Consider the following 14,148-nt stretch of genomic DNA (forward strand, 5'->3'; position numbering starts at 1 on the left):
GTAACATACTGGTACTTGGTAAATGTTTCTATAAGTGGATAAATAAACAGGGCTCTAGGAATGGAGAGCAGAGCTAAAGTCCAATAACACAGGAACTATAAAAGCAGCCAAGAAGCAAGGGAATCCCGCAGAGGAGCAGAAGAAGGAGCAGGAAAAGGCCTTAGTGCCTGCTCTGTGGTCAGTGTAAACACATAGTTGGAATGCAGACAGTCTTAACAGCTATGGTGGGAAAAGGTCAGACTGGGCTCTGAGTGATCATGACGTGACCATTCACTTGGAGCTTCCTGAGTGCCCTAAGCCTTGGAATTAATGAGGTGACACAGATGAGAGCATGATTGATAAATGTTGTTTGGGTTTGACTCTAATTTCCTGTTGGCTGGATAAATCTTAGGTTCCAGTTCCTCTTCATCTTTGGTGATACTTAATTTTTTCTTTTCTCTCTCCTTCCTTCCTTCCTTCCTTCCTTCCTTCCTTCCTTCCTTCCTTCCTTCTTTCCTTCCTTCACTTCTTCCTTCTTTTTTTCTTTTTTCTTTTTTTTGATGCAATTTCACTCTGTAGCCCAGGCTGGAGTGTAGTGGTACAATCTCGGCTCACTGCAACCTCTGCCTCCCGGGTTCAAGCGATTCTCCTGTCTCAGCCTCCTGAGTAGCTGGGATTACAGGCATTCACCACCACTCCTGGCTAATTTTTGTATTTTTAGTAGAGATGGGGTTTCACCATGTTGGCCAGGATGGTCTCGAGCTCCTGACCTCAAGTGATCTGCCCACCTTAGCCTCCCAAAGTGCTGGGATTATAGGCGTGAGCCACCTTGCCCGGCAGATACCCAATTTTTTCTTTGTGAACAATATCAAGAGTCTAATAATTCTTTAAATCATTACTCTAAATGGCAGAAACAGAGGGCCAGTGGTGGATGGATATTGGTCCTGGAAATGTGCAAATCCTTTGACTTGGGCTGTCACCCCTTATAAATTCCCAGAAGCAAATAGCAAGTTTTGTGAGTGCCACATGTGTCCATCATCTTGGAGATATTCAGAATTGCCAGTCATAATAATGGAATTATACGAACAGTGAGAGTCTTCTTATCAGCTGTTTCCAGACTTTCATTTCTATTTCTAATGGCCTCTAAAAGGAAATGCAGAGTTAGTCCCACCAGGGTGTTCATTAAGCATCTTGGTAAGAGTGGCTTCTAAGACACAGGTGTGCCAAGATTTTCTATCCTGTTACTTTAATCAGACATGATTTATCAGTGGCTTGCATTTGCTTTTACATTGCTTGGCGGATCTTTGTTTATAAGCGTTTGCTTCTGTCATATGGAGGAAATCTTAAGATAGTAGCCCCTTGATGAGGTTTTAAGGGATTCTTTGAGTCCGATTACAGACAAAAGTCTCCTATGTGTCTGGAAGTGTTTATTATCCTGAATGTCATATCAAGTTCTGTTGAGAAAACTAGAACCATTTAAAGTAGAATAGTGCAGGCTGAAGATGGAGCTTGTAACGTTCTAGCCTTAGTGTTCTGGAAACCCTCTCAAATATTTCAATATATTGACTTAATATTTCTAAAGGATAGTTTTATTGTCTTATAGGATTATAATACATGTTACAATATCTTTCTATGTTTTATACTTCAACTACTTCCTAAAAGGTTTCAAGGCAGCTTAAAAATAAAAGCTGTTGAGAAGGATTGACTTTTAAAACAGTGGATATTGTGAACCTGCTCTCCCACAAAAGCAACACAATAATGGCAAAACAATAGAAACCAATAAATTTTAGAACTCTGGAAATTACCTAGAGGTACAGAACAAACTGAAAAAAGCATCCATTCAAGAAAAGAAACCACTGAACCTCAGTAAGAACAGCAGAGTATGTGGTGGCTTAACTTGAGGCTCTTCTCATCTGTTCTTCCTCCCCGGCTCAGTGGCATGAGCATGATAGCCCCCCGACACACATGCACACACACATATGCATGCACAAACATGCACACACAACACGCATGTGCACACACATGCATGCACAAACATATGCATGCACAAACGTGCACACACAACACACATGCACACACACATGCATGTGCAAACATGCACACACAACACACATGTAAACACACACATATGCATGCACAAACATGCACACACACATGCACACACACCCAGCTGGCAACCTCACAACTAATTGAAAAGAATGATTATTTTAGGAGCTCTACTAAAAGCCCCATCCTCAGAATAGAGTCAATAGTTCAACTAAACTAGAAGCAACTTGGAAAATTTCTCCCATGGAGTATAGTTCCTTGATTTGATTCAGAATTTAGCTCTGGAAAAAAAAAAGCCCTATCCCATTACTGAAAACAGTAGCAGTTTGCTGGCAACATTGCAGCTAGGTGAGGTTGTGATTTCACTTAGGACAAAAACAGCCTGTCCAAACATTTAAAAGGAAGACCTGAGGAGCTAGATAACCACAGGGAACTTCCCACAGTTCTGACGTATTCCTGGATGTGTGCAAGTCTGTGTAGATGCTCAGGAAAGATCTGGGAAATGAGAAGACCTTGTCTGGCTGACCTCAAGATCCCGTGTAAGCAGGAAATGAAAGCCAAGGTTGTTTTGTAAGCTGCCTCAAATTTTAAGGTGTGCCTTTACAAACACCCTTGGCAAAGGGTGGCTTAGGGTATTGAAGAACATTTTCTGATGGATATTTGGCTGACCGCTAAATTATACTGAACGTAGGGTAAGTTTTAGGGATCCAGGCTTAAAAACAAAAAATAAAAGCTTAAAGGAACTCTAGCAGAGAACTCAATGACAGCACATTGCAAGGAATATAGAATCTACAGAATTAATCCTAGAAAGTTATTAAAATAAGCAGCTCCAAGAGCAGGAACAATGAAATAACAGCAAACAACAAATTCTGGGGTGAGGGGATAATCTGACCAGGGTTGTTACAATATGTTATCTAAAATGCCGGGTTTTCAACAAGAAGACATAAAAGAAGCCCAAGGAACGTATGGACCATGCACAGAAAAAATAAAAAGCAGCCAATAAAAGGTGTTCTGAGTGGCCTAGTTGTTGGACTTTGAACACAACAACTTTGCATCAGCTGTTTTAAATATTTTCCCTTTTTTTTTTTTGCCAACTGAAGAAGATATCCAATATAAATATTTTCAAAGGACTAAAGGCAGCTATGTTTAAAGAGTTAAAGGAAAGTATGGCAACTATGTCTCACTAAATAATGAATATCAACACAAAATAGAAACAATAGAAAAGAACTAAATAGAAATTCTGGAGTTGTAAAATATAATAACTTCAGTAAAAAAATTAAGAACAAATTTAAGTTGGCAGAAGAAAGAATTAGTGCATTTGAAGAAAGACCACTAGAGATTATCTAGTCTGGGGGCCAGAAAGAAAAAAGAATGAAGGAAAATGAACAGTCTCAGAGATCTATGGGACACCATCAAGTATACCAACATAATGGTAGTTTCAGAAGGAGAGGAGAAAGAGAGAGGAAGAAAAAACTATTTGAAGAAATAATGGCTGAAAATTTTCCTGTTTTGATGAAAAACATATTTACTCATCCTAAAAGTTCAGAAAACTTCTATGTAGAATAAACAAAAAGAGATTCAAATCTAAACATATCATAGTCAAACTGAAGAAAGTCAAAGAGAAAATCTCAGCTGGGTGGAGTGGCTCATACCTGTCATCCTAGCACTTTGGGAGGCTGAGACAAGCAGATTACCTGAGGTCAGGAGTTCAAGACCAGCCTGGCCAACATGATGAAATCCCATCTCTACTAAAAATACAAAAATTAGCTGGGTGTGGTGGCGTGTGCCTGTCATCTCGGCTACTTGGGAGGCTAAGGCATGAGAATTACTTCAACCTTGGAGGTGGAGGTTGCAGTGAGCCAAGATTGAACCACTGTACTCCAGCCTGGGTGACAGAGCATGTTAAAAAAAGAGAGAGAGAGAGAGAGAGAGAAGGAGAGAGAGAGAAAATCTTGAAAACAGCAAAACAGCAAGAGAAAAATGATTTATCAATTAGGTTAACATTTGACTTCCCATCAGAAGCCATGAGAGTCAGAAGATAGTGAAATGACATATTCAAAGTGTTGAAAGTGTTGAAAGAAAGACTGTCAATTCAAAATTCTATATCCAATCAAATTATTTTTGAAAAATGAAGGAGAATAAAAACATTTTCAGATAAACAAGAATTCATTGTCAGGGAACATGGCTTGCAAGAAATATAATGGGAGTCTTTCAGATTGTAAAGAGAGGACACTAGACTAGCAACTCAGATCCACATGAAGAAATAAAGAAACCAGCAAAGATTATTGTATAGGTAAAAGATAAAAGACAAAAGATAGTATAAAGCTATATTTTAAAACTCTTTTCTTCCCCTAACTGATTTTAAATGACAATTGAACAAAACAACAATTTCAAAATGGTGTTATAAGCTTTTAGTGTATAAAGTTGTAATTTATATAACAATTATAGCACAAAGGAGTGGGGAGAGAAGATACTACACTGAAGTCAAGTTTCTCTATACTATTGCAATAAAGTTAAGATTAAGTTAAAACATGTAATGTAATCCTCAAAGCTAGTGCCAAGAAAATGACTTAAATATTTAGTAAAGATAACAAAGGAAAATCTAAGAAATATTAGAAAAGAATAAAAATGCCAAATCAACAGCCTAGGATTTTATTCTAAGAATCCTAAAAATAAGAGAAAACTGAACAATTAAGATTAGAACTGAAACCAATGACATAGAAATAGAAAAAATATGGAGAAAATCAGTAAATCTGAAAGTTTTTTTTGAGAAGATCAACAAAATTGGCAAACTTTTTATTATTGGAAAAAAAGGAAGAGGAGACACAGATCACCAAAATTAATAATGAAAAAGTGATATTACTATTGATCTTTCAGAAATTAGAGGATTAAAAGGGAATACTAAAAAGAACTTTATGCCAATAAATTCAACAACATAGATGAAATGGATGAATTACTAGACAGATACATATTACTAAAACTGACTCAAGGAGAAATAAAAAATTTGAATAGAACTATGAGAAGTAAAAATACTTAATTAGTAACTTAAATTAGTAATTTATAAACTTCTCACAGAAAAAGCCCAGGCCCATATGTCTTCATTGGTAAGTTCTACTAAACACTTAAAGAAGAATTGACAACAATTCTTCACAAACTATTCTAGAAAACAGAATAAAGAGGAAACAGTTCCTAACTGACTGTATGAGGCCCTGATACAAAATTCAGTCAAACATACTATAACAAAAAACAAAATGATACTACAAACCCACATCTCTTACGAATATAGATGCAAAAATTATCAACAAAATACTAGCAAACTAAATCCAGCAAAATCTAAAAATGGTTAGACACTATGACCAAGAGGGATTTACCCAAGACTACAAAGTCGACTTAACATTCAAAAAATCAACTAATATTAATAGAAGAAAGGACAAATGCCACATGATCACTTCAATAGATGCAGAAAAAGTATTTGACAAAATCCAACACCCATTCATGACAAAATACTATCCATAAATTTGGAAAAGAAGGGAATTTCCTCAGCCTGATAGAAGTCATCTACAAAAAACCTAAACTTATATCAGGCAAAGATGTGTACACTTGCCACTTCTTTTCAAAACTTGCTGGAGGTTTTAGCCAGATCAATCAGGTAAAAAAAGAAAAGAAATAAAAGGCATCTACATTTGAAAGCAAGAAGTAAAACTGACTGTGTTTGCAGAAGACATAATCTTGCATGTAGAAAATCCTAAAGAATACACACACACACACATATACACACCTACATGCTGTTAGAACTAATGATCAAGTATAACAAGGATGTAAGATACAAGATCAGTTTACAAAAATCAACTGTATTTTGCTTGAACCCAGGAGGTGGAGGTTGCAGTGAGCCGAAATGGTGCCGCTGCACTCCAGCCTGGCAACAGAGTGAGACTCCATCTCAAAAAAAAAAAAAAAAAAAAAGGCTGGGCGCGGTGGCTCATGCCTGTAATCCCAGCACTTTGGAAGGCCGAGACGGGTGGATCACAAGGTCAGACGATCGAGACCATCCTGGCTAATATGGTGAAACCCCGTCTCTACTAAAAATACAAAAAATTAGCTGGGGGGTGGTGGTGGGCACCTGTAGTCCCAGCTACTCGGGAGGCTGAGGCAGGAGAATGGCGTGAACCCCGGGGGCGGAGCTTGCAGTGAACTGAGATCCGGACACTGCACTCCAGCCTGTGCGACAGAGCGAGACTCCGTCTCAAAAAAAAAAAAAAATAGTATTTTTATGTACAAATAACCTGAAAATGAAAGTAAGAATACAATACCTCTTACAATAGCATCAAAAAGAATAAAATAAGTAAGAATAAATTTATCAAAAGAAGTACAAAAATTGTATACTGAAAATTATGAAACATTGTTGAAGATGCCAGCCAAGATAAACTTAGATTCTTTCATTACTGTATGCTAAAATAACTCAAAATGTATCATAGACTTAAACGTAAGGGTTAATAACATAAAAATCTTGAAGAAAACCTAAGAGAAAATCTTTGAAACCTTGGGTTAGGCAAAGATATCTTAGATATAACACCAAAAGCACAGTTTGTAAAGGAACAAAAACTGTAAATTGGACTTCGTCTTAACTTTTTTGCTTCAAAAGAAATCATGAAGGAAAGGAAAAGATAAGAACGGATTTGGAAAAATACTTGAATAATAAATGCTGTTTCAAAAGAAATTCAAATCAAAAGGTTGTTTAGAAGAGAAGGAAAGCTAATGTGATAGTTCAATGAGTTGTGGAAGAGAAAGCTTTGAAGTTAGAAATATGCATTCACATTTCAGGTGAGCCATTTCCTACTTTTTTACTTTGGGACACAATTTTTTGAGCCTGGGGATCATCAGGCCCACAGGATTGAAGTGTTGCTTGAAGATTGTGGTTAGAGGTAAGCTCTTAACAAATGATAACTATTATTGTCATAATAATACATGATATGGTCTTATTAAATAAGATAATGCATGTAAAGCACCTAGTAGTTCTTTGTGCATATTAAATATTCAAAAATGTTATCTATTATTGATCACTGAATTATTACATCAGGATCCAAAAGGAAAGCTCAAGTATGATCATGCCCCATTTTAATTCTCTGAGTACTGTAAACAGAAAAATATATAAGAATTTCCAAGTTTTAACCAATGGAACACTTGTTTTAAAGCAATAGTCAGTTGGGTGTGATGGGAGGATTGCTTGAGCCCAGGAGTTTGAGACCAGCCTGGGCAAAATGGTGAGACCCCATTTCTACAAAACATAAAATAATTAGCTGAGGCCAGGTGCAGTAGCTCACGCCTGTAATCCCAGCAGTTTGGGAGGCCAAGATGGGTGAATCCCTGGAGCTCAGGAGTTCAAGACTAGCCTGGGCAATTTGGTGAAACCCCATTTCTACCAAAAATAAAAAAAATTAGCCAGACGTGGTGGTGTGTGCCTGTGGTCCTAGCTACTTGGGAGGCTGAGGTGGGAGGATTGTTTGAACCTGGGAGGCAGAGGTTGCAGTGAGCCGAGATTGCACCACTGCACTCCAACCTGGGTGACAGAGTGAGACCCTGTCGTAAAAAAAGAAAAAAAACAAATTAGCTGGGTATGGTGGCACACACCTGTGATCCCAGCTACTTGGGAGACTGAGGCAGGAGGATTGCTTGGAGAAGAAGGTGAATGCTACAGTGAACTGTGTTTGCACCACTACACTCCAGCCTGAGCAACAGAGTGAGACTCTGCCTGAAATAATAAGAAAGCAATAGTCAATCATAGTAAGTCAGTAATATGACAGAAGAAATTGGAAATCCTCCAGGGTGAAGATTTTATTTTAGTACCATGCTTTATTTTAGCTCAACTGCGTACTGTGGACTTGCTGGGGATGGGTTGGGAAGGGATGATACAGTCATTATAGGAAATCATATCATGTTTTATTCATTATGCTCATTCATTCATCACATGGTCACTTTGAATTCTTACCATTCCTTCTATTTCCAAGAGCAGATTTGTTTCTTATTATGCTAATATCCCTATAAATTCCCAGTCTCCGGCAGGTCTGAGTTGGTTCTGTCATGACTTATTCCACCTGCCAGGGAAGAAACTGTTCCTGAGAAATGAAGGGACTTGCTCGGGGCTGCAGGGTTAGAAAGTGGCTGGTTTTAGGCAAACTGGTGCTCTTTCTGCGTCTCTAGGGGCTATGGAGAATACATGAGAAGACCGCATCCCCAGCTCACATGCCGGGGATACCCTACACTGGAGCTGTATGGGGCTGCCTGGAAGCCCCCCATCCTAGGTAGAGAAGTAACTGATGCCATGAGTCCTCCAGTAGCAGCCTCCAGTGTGCAGGGAGGAGAGGCATTGAGCACCTGTGCCTGTCCCTAGTCTCTCATCCAGAACCCAGCCCCAGGGATGGGGTGCTCCAGGCAATAAGTGGAGAAAAGCAGTTAAGTTAAACTCCCTGGGAAAGGCTGGTGCACTGTCTCAGTCAGTTCGGGATCATATAATGGAATACAATAGCTGACGTGGCTTATAAATGGTAAAAATTTATTTCTCACAGTTCTGGAGGCTGCAAGCCCCAGGTCAGGGTACCAGCACTGTGGGGTGACTGGTGGGGACCTGCTTCCTGGTAGGAGATGGTCACCTTCTTGTGGTGTCCTCACATGATGGAGGGGACAAGGGAGCGCTCTCAGGCCTTTTTAATGAAGTTGCTGAGCCCATTCATGGTGGCTCTGCCCCCATGACTTAATTACCTCCAAAGGTCTCACCTCCAAATATCAGCACCTTGGGGGTTAGCATTTTAACATACGAATTTTAGTCCATAATGGGCATTTCTCTCTCTCTCTCTCTTTCTCTCTCTCTCCCTCTCTCCCGCTGCCCCCTTTCTCTCTCTCTCTCTCTCTGTGTGTGTGTGTGTGTGAGAGAGAGAGAGACAAAGAGAGAGAGATACAGACAGAGATGGGGAGGTACCGGGAGAGACTCCTTCCCATTGCATCATTGATCCATGCACAGTCTTGGCTCCTGTTTAGGGGAGCAGAAGTGTTTGGCTCTGCCCTCCTTTCAGAAAGGGGTCATTGCCTGTTTACAGTGGGTAGGGCCAGGCTGGGCTCCTCCCTCCCCTCCCTTGGCTGTGGTGCCTAGGTAACCAGGAGATGCCCTGCAGGTCTAGCCTTGGCGCCCCCGGTTTGCTCTTTGCTCTGCCACATCTGTTGAGGCCTGAGGGACATTGAGGTGAAGTTTGGTCCTGGAATGCACCTGACCACCTTCTCCTGCCCTTTCCTCTGCACTTTGCTTCTCTGATCTCCTGGGAGAACTCTGCCATCTGCACTGTTTTTCTTTGTCTCTTTCTCTCTCCTTGTCTCCTCTTCTCTCTCAATCTTATTTTTTTGTCTTTCTCTTTCCTCTCAATCTCTCTGTCTTTGTCTCTCTCTTTCTTTGCCTGTCTCTGTCTCTCTGTGTCTGTCTCTGTGTTTCTCTTTTTGTGTTTTTCTCTCTGTCTCTCTGTGTCTCTCTCCATCTTTTCCAGGGCAGACATCCTGCATTGCCATTTCCTGCATGTGTTTCTCTTGCCCATTCCAAGTTCAGAGCATCCAGAAACAGCAGCCACACCCCAGTACTGACCCGAGCAGAGACCAGGCATGGACTGTTGGGCAAATCCTTATGGCTCACATCATAGACGAGGTCAGGAAAATATCATTTCGCTGTTTCTTTTCTGGAATTCTCAAGGACTGTGGATGGTAGGTGGTGCCACCTGATTGGAGTAAGAGAATGGGTGTGTAGGTACCCTCCTGGGAGGGTGAGCAGATCTTAAATGATAAATCCACTTGAACATTCCAATTTCCCTAATTATATATATTTTTTCTTTGAGACGGAGTGTTGCTCTGTCACCCAGGCTGGAGTGCAGTGGCGTGATTCGGTTCACTGCAAGCTCTGCCTCCCAGGTTCGTGCCATTCTCTTGCCTTAGCCTCCCAAGTAGCTAGGACTACAGGTGCCGGCCACCATGCCTGGCTAATTTTTTGTATTTTTAGTAGAGACAGGGTTTCACTGTGTTAGCCAGAATGGTCTTGATCTCCTGACCTCATGATCCATCCGCCTCAGCCTCCCAAAGTGTTGGGATCACAGGTGTGAGCCACTGCGCCCAGCCTTCCCTAAGTCTTTGAATCCCTTCCTCTACAGCATATCAAGGCAGGTCCAGCATTTCAAGGCAGGTCCAGCATTTCAAGCTCACTTACTGTGGGCCACCTTCTGGCCCATGTTGCAGTCAACCAACCAAACAGAACCTTTTCTAACTCCCTGAGCTGCAACATTAAATACAGAATCACTACTTAGGGAGCCCATATCAATACATTCAGCCTGATTCAGTCCAGCTTTTTATGTTTCTTCCACTATTATCTGACACCTTTAATATCCATTTCTACGCATGCTTCCCAGATTTCTGTCTGTATAAATTAGAAAATCAAAGTATTTTTATTATTATTTTTTTTTGGAGTATCACTCTGTCACCCAGGCTGGAGTGCAGTGGTGTGATCTCAGCTCACTGCAACCTCTGCCTCCCCGGTTCAAGTGATTCTCATGCCTCAGCCTCCTGAGTGGCTGGGATTACAGACACCCACCACCATGCCTGGCTAATTTTTGTATTTTTAGTAGAGACGGGGTTTCACCATGTTGGCCAGGCCAGCCTTGAACTCCTGACCTCAAGTAATCCGCCCACCTCGGCCTCTCAAAGTGCTGGAATTACAGGTACAGGCATGAGTCACTATGCCCAGCTAAAGTGGTTCTTTTGAAATGCAGCACACCTCCTCATGGGGCACACTTTGACCCTTACTGTTAAAGGCATGCTGGGACTCTGGTCTAGTTCTAGGTCTAGAAGTAAAGAGGGTGTTGGGGTTGAGTCCTAGGGAGAATCTTGCATGTCTTGCATGGCAACTGCCTCGGGGAGGCCTTTGCAGCTTCCCCAGGCAATGTAGAGTTAATCCCCTCAGTCAGGGGTGGAGAAGCTCCTCCTACTGGCAGGGAAGACTTACTAGAACACAGAGGATCAATGTCTCCAGCTTCATCGGGGTCTTACCACGTGTCCCCATGAAGGGGCTACCTTGTCTGGGGTATATAACTGGGGTTCGTCATCTTGTGCCAAGGAAATTTAGGACACGAACACACATGAGGAGTTTAGGAGTGGAGGCTTAATAGAAGAAAGAGAAAGGAGAACAGCTCTCTCTATTGAAAGAGGGGACTTCTAAGTGGAAAGACTGGCTGGCAGGGGATGTGCTGGATTTTATAGTGGGGCTTGAGGAGAGGGTGTCTGATTCACCTAGGTAGGGCTCACAGATTGGTTCCATCAGGTATGATGTTTACATAATGTGTGGGGAAGGCTGGTTGCCCCACCCTAATCTTATTATGCAAATAAACTCTCCCCTTGGCCAGCAGCCATCTTGTCTGCTCCTTGCTGTACATGTGGCTGGCAAAGAAGGGAAGTTGGGGCTGCCATCTTGAACATGTCTAGTCCCTAGTGTCTGCTGGCATGCACCCGTGCAAGCTCCCAGCCTGCATATCTATGCCTGCAGTTCAATGTTACAGGCTGCTCTTTATTAGAAAATGATTTGGGGCTGCTTTTCATTAGAAAGAAAATCTTACTGGGGACTCCCATGTCCTCACTGTCTGCCTAAGTGATTTGTTCTTAGGTAGCCACAGAGTCTCAGTAATGCCTCGGTAATAACTCCTGTATCACCCACACCAATTTTCAGTATCCTTTTCTTCCCAATCAATTTCTCATTTTAAGAGTAGACATCCTGCTTGGTTGTCCGGTTCAATTTGTGTTGTAATTCAGCCACTTGTAGGGTGTGATTCGATTATAGTTTTGGTTTTCAGCAATCTCAGCTCTGTAGCTACAGAAAATAAGGGACTCTTTCAGGGCAGGGATAGAAGCTTTCAGGTCATTTATGCAGAACTTGAGCTGAACATTTGATTTCCTGAGCTCATCCTTTTCTTTCCCCGCTTTGTCCAGAGACATCAGGAGCAGTCAACCAATCTCATTATACTTGTTAGTTTGATTAAAAATGTTTGAAGGTACCATATGCATGACCACTCAAATCCTTGGCTCTTATAAATTTTTGATTATGAGTATTCAACAGTGATGTTTTGCATATCTCTACTGTTACATCACACACCATGGACTATCTGCATTCTGTTTACTATTAGGAATAGTCATCAGTGCCTTTAAAGGTAATCAGCTTAGAGAGCCAATTCCAGAAACCCCAGAAGCAATTCAGAAAGCTCCTTAAGATTTAAGATCTTAAGGATTCTTAAAATCCTTAATATTCTGTTCCTCTAGAACCATCTTCTTGGTACTAAAATCTGTACTAGTCTGTATAAACAGAATCAATAGGTTGTAGAAATCTATTTATATCTGTATTTCTCCAGCTCTATCTCGATGTCCATCCATCTATATTTATCTATAGGTAGAGGAATTGGCTCATGTGATTATGGAGGCTGGCAAGTCTGAAATCTGCCAGGCGGACCAACAGGCTGAAGACCCAGGGAAGAGTTGATATTGCAGTTTTGAGTCCAAAGTCAGTCTGGAGGCAGAATTCCCTCTCCCTTGGGGTACCTGAGTCTTTTTCTCTGCAGATGTTCAGCTGATTGGATGAGGCCCACTCACACTGTGGAGGGTCACCTGCGTTACTCAAAGTCCACTGGGTTTCAATGTTAATCTCATTTAAAAACATACCTTCACAGCAATATCTAGACTGGCATTTGACCAAACATTTGGGTGTCATGGTCTAGCCAACTTGACACATATCACAAACACAATTTGAGATAGGAAATAAACATGGGAGAGTTTTGTTGAGGGGACAGGTGGCCACAGAGTCTCAGTAATGCCCTGTTCATACCCACTTCCGAGTCCTCTGTGGATGGAGGCTAACTGGTCCCAGGAGGAGTCATGAAGAAGCAGTGGTTGGCTTTGGGAGGAGCCTGCCTCACAGCACGGCTAGTCTCTGCTGAGGGCCCAGCTGCCCCTGAGGACCCAAGCTTTAGGGTGAAGACTAGCAGATGAGCAGGACAGACAACTGCTGATGTACAGAAACTGTTCTCTTGCTCTCTTTCTCCATGCCTGGGCCTGAGAACTGGGAGCTGGCTCTTTTTGGAGTTACAGAAATGGGAGAGAGGCTTGGCTTCTCCTGCTATGACTGACTGATGACATGAGGAACAGGGATAGGTATGAGCCCTCAGACCTGATTCCTTCCAGACCTGCCTGGGGCAAGTGGTGGCCCTGCTCCTGCATTGCAATCCTTCCTTCTGGAGGGTCAGGAAGCCTGTCTATCTCTCTTTTCCCCTTTGTCCCTGGTGTGTCCTTCTGGTAAATGTGTCTGCTCTGCACACTTGAAGCTGCCCATAGAGGGGGTGTGTAGGTGGGAAGGAGTCCAGCTGTGGCCGCACGCCAGGCTCCAGGGTTTCCAGTGCACCTAACCAGTGGCAGAGTTGAGACACACAAATGTGCACACATGCACACACACATGCACATACACATGCACATACACATGCATACTCATGCACACACCCACAGCCACACACATACACATGCACCCACATGCCCACATATGCACACACAGACACACATGTACATGCACACACATACACACATGTGCACACACATAACCATTTTCTATCAAACTGGCCTGTTTCCAGTTGGCTCCAGCCCACCAGGTGGGCAGTGAAGGTATGCTTACTGTCCTTAATACTTGCCCTAGGGGTAGTGACAGTGTTATTACCAGCACCTGTGACTTTGTCACCAAGAGAAATCACAGATAGTTCCATATCCAATTACAGCTATGGCAGATACTCTGAAATATGGTTTCTCACCAGTGCTTTAAAATTACGGTGCTTCATGGACACAGGGAGGGGAACATCACACACTGGAGCCTGTTGGGGTTGGGGGCAAGGGGAGGGAGAGCACTGGGACAAATACCTAATGCATGCAGGGCTTAAAGCCTAGATAACAAACAGGTTGATAGGTTCAGCAAACCACCATGGCTCATGTATACCTGTGTAACAAACCTGCACATTCTGCACATGTATCCCAAGACTTAAAGTAAAATAAAAATAAAACAAAACAAAATAAAAT

The sequence above is a fragment of the Colobus angolensis genome, unplaced genomic scaffold (assembly GCF_000951035.1).
Source record: "Colobus angolensis palliatus isolate OR3802 unplaced genomic scaffold, Cang.pa_1.0 Scaffold253, whole genome shotgun sequence".
In the NCBI taxonomy this organism is placed as follows: domain Eukaryota; kingdom Metazoa; phylum Chordata; class Mammalia; order Primates; family Cercopithecidae; genus Colobus; species Colobus angolensis.